Source organism: Mus musculus, chromosome 7, assembly GCF_000001635.26.
Source record: "Mus musculus strain C57BL/6J chromosome 7, GRCm38.p6 C57BL/6J".
Lineage (NCBI taxonomy): Eukaryota > Metazoa > Chordata > Mammalia > Rodentia > Muridae > Mus > Mus musculus.
In genome coordinates this window covers 12,606,545-12,610,173 of record NC_000073.6, presented here as the reverse complement: position 1 = coordinate 12,610,173, position 3,629 = coordinate 12,606,545, and positions in this window count along the sequence as shown.

Below are 3,629 nucleotides of genomic sequence, written 5' to 3'. Positions count from 1 at the left end.
TTGCATGAAATATTAACAAAGCGACCCACTCAGCACTGGCCAGTGGCCCCAGTCTGTCTCCAGTCCAGCAGACAGGCCAAGTCTGCATTCTTTCCTTTTAGCCAGGGCCTGTCTCACCCATGCCTCTCCAGAACTCTGAAAGTTGTTCTCTCCACCTGGCTTGCTAAGTTCCCATGGCAGGCTGTTGCCACACCTGTCTCACTGGGGTGTACTCTTGAACAGATATGCCCTGACACTGTTACTGTACTCTGGAACTCAGTGAATCACTGAGTGAAGGAAAACATCATACAATCTTAGTTTAAAAGCATATATAACACAATGGCTGGATGTAGAACTAGCATCCTAAGCTATTCTATATTAGAAATTCTCCAGTGGTGAATCCTGGTAGATCTGCCACTTGAATAGACAGCCTCTGGCTTCCTACATTGTGCCTCTATGCTCTCCCCATTACAAAAGGAAGTTCCTTTCTCCTGCATTCCCTCTTCCTCTCTCTGACCCAGAAGTCCTGCCTCCTTCTCACCCAGTGATTGGTTTCTTGTAATGTTTATTTATTAGGGGAAAATTCCACTGCAGCTTTTGCATCTGTATTTTGTGAAAATGCAAGTATTCACAGCATATATATGGAGGTTAGAGGATGCAGAACTGAGTTCCCTCTTTTATTAAGTGGGAATTATGGATTTATCTGGGGTCCTCAGGCTTAGCAACTGGTGCGTTTACTTGCTAAGGTGCTGAGCCATCTTTTTGGCTCTATTTTTAACTTTACAGATGATTGAGATTACTATTATGTTAGAAATTATTCATACCATTTGCAATAACTTTTGTACTTTTTTATTCACATAAAATTAGGTATTGTGTATGTATGAAGTGTGTATGTGTGTTACACATGTGCACTTCATGACTTACATATGGAATCAGAGGACACTTTTGTATAATTCTTTCTCTTTTCCTACCTATATATGAGTGTTTTAGAATCAAACATACATCATCAGGTTTGTATAGCAAGTAATTTTTAAAAACTGAATAATCTTGCCAGCCTTGGGATTTGTGGGGGTGACACAGTACGTATAGCATATGAAATGTGCTAGACATATTTCACATCTGCTACTGGGATATTTGCTTCTTGTACCCACATGTGACTTTTCTCTAAAACAATGCCCTGAGCACCCTGGCCACAGCTGCTCCTGGGCTTGCAAGTTCCCCAGGAGTCAGTCAGGCCCATTGCCATTCTTCCTGTAGTTGGCAGATGTTGCCCAGAGCTATGATCTTGGTTAAAGAGAGGCTAGGAAAGCTCAAGAGAAAGAGATACAACTTTTAATGGTTCTGGGATTTAGTAGCCACCCACATCTACCACCTCATGATCAATATTCTTCACACATCCTGCAAGCCTAGAGTTCCCAGTGTGGTCTTAGCCTCAGGCCCTTGATCAAAGGTAATCTCCCAGATAAAAGCCTCCTTCAGTGTTAGCTAATTCCCCAAATGGGGCTGTGTTGTCATTGACTCTTTGGCCTCTAACAGGCATGTGGCTGTGTACTCTCCTTTCTGTTCTCTTTGGATGTCTCTCTGGGTCTGCCCTTTCTGGACCAAGAGTCTGGATAATTCCAAGGCAGAGTCCTCGCTTTGACCGTCCTGGAGATGTAATTGTGGGTGGCAGCTTCTCTATCTTTCACTTTTCTGATGGTACCCTGTCTAATTTCACTGCCCCACCACCTGTGCTGAAGACTTCAAGGTAAGTGCTATATGAGGGGTAGGGGTCTCTGAAATCCAGAAGCAGCTTTACAAGGTTGTGTGAAAGCTCGGATAAGACTTGATTCTCAGAATCACAGCTATATGGCCATGTCCTTTCTCTATGTAAATGCAGTAGCTCTGTTGCTCTCCTTTTACATCTCCTCTCTCCATCTTTCTTTAGTTCAGACTGATATCTAGGTGCTCATGTACTGGCTGAAATGTATGAGCTCCACAGCTCAGGGGTGGATTCTTGATCTTTTCATATCTTTGCTTCTTAAAGTAGTGTCTAGGCAGTTTTATTTGTTAAATGAATAAATGTGTATTGAATAGATTTTTCATCGGTCATTAGCCCTTATGGTTCCAATATATTGTACTCCTTTTGCTTGTTATTTGTACTCAGAGTCTCACGTTGCTTCCAGATCAGTTGGTATTCAAAGATGAACCTGAATTTCTGATTTTACTCTCTCAACAAATTCATCATTTGCACACTTAAGTTCTTCCAAACATTTAACTTCTAACCTGGGAGGTAGATACTGGAGAATGAGGAGTAAGGTATTAAGGGCTGAAGAAATGCCTGAGTGGCTGAAGTATTGGCTATATAAACATGAAGACCTGAGATTAAATTTGCAGTAGCCACATGAACGCCTATCATGCTGAGCATCTGTAACTGTGGGTAGGAAAAGTGAGACAGGCAGATTCCAAAAGATTGGAAAAGCTGAATGGATGAAGTCCAGGTTCAGTGAGGTAACCTGTCACAGAAGTAAGGTGGAGAGGGGCAATGAGAAGGCTCATGGGGTAAAGTACTTGGCATTCAAGCCTGATACATGACCTGAATGATCTGGAACCCACATAAAAGTGGATGAAGAGAACTGACTCAGAAACTTGTTTGCTGACCTCCTTGTGTTGCAGCATCTGTGGGTCTATAAAAACATATGTGCACACAATAATGATTTTAAAGATGCAATAGAAAAAAATATCCTGCTGTAGCATCAGCTTTTATACTACACAGGGAAATACATACATACATACACACACACACACACACACACACAGTGCCCCCCCCCCCACTCAGCATGGTTGAAGAAGGTACTAGAAGTTAACCTCTAGCTTATACATGCATGCATATCCATATATACTTAAAAGAAGTTCGAGGTCATTCTTGGCCATATAGTGTATTTGAGGTCATACTGAGTGATATGGAGACTCAGACTCAAAACAAAACAAATCTACTCTATTCAATACATAACAAAGGTACATTAAAAAAACTTTAACTAAAATGTAACATCAGTTGGATATGGTGGCACTTGTCTTTAATTCCAGCATTCAAGTAGCTGAGGTCAATATATATCCTAGTTTCAGATCATTGAAGGCTATATAGAGAGATTCTGTCTCAAACATCCTCCCATATATACTTCCTTCTCTCCTTCCTTAAACACCTCCAATATGCACCCTCTCTTTTAAACATGGCCTTTTATTCTTTAATTATTATTGTTGAATAAATATATGTGAATAAATATATAAACAAATATATACATGTGACTTGTTGAGTAATTTTGGTGTTGGTTGTATGTATGTTTTAATTTTTTATTAGTTTTTTAAACCTCTGTCTGCCTACCTCCGTCTTTTAAGTGGTGGATTAAACAAGTGGGCCACCAATTCCAGTTTATAAAATAGATCTTCAAATGTCCTTCCTGTCTTCTGAAACTCTCTCTTTGGTTACTGTCTCTGCCTTCCCTCTGGCACCCCTTTGACTCCTCTGGAATGTTCTCCTGTGCACATCTCTGCACAAGCGTTTGAGGAGATGTACATTTTTACTCAGATCACTTGAGTCACAGTGTTCATTCTTGTTCCATTTACCACATAACGAGTGATAAATGTGGCCTTCTCTTTCCCTCAGTGCCTCC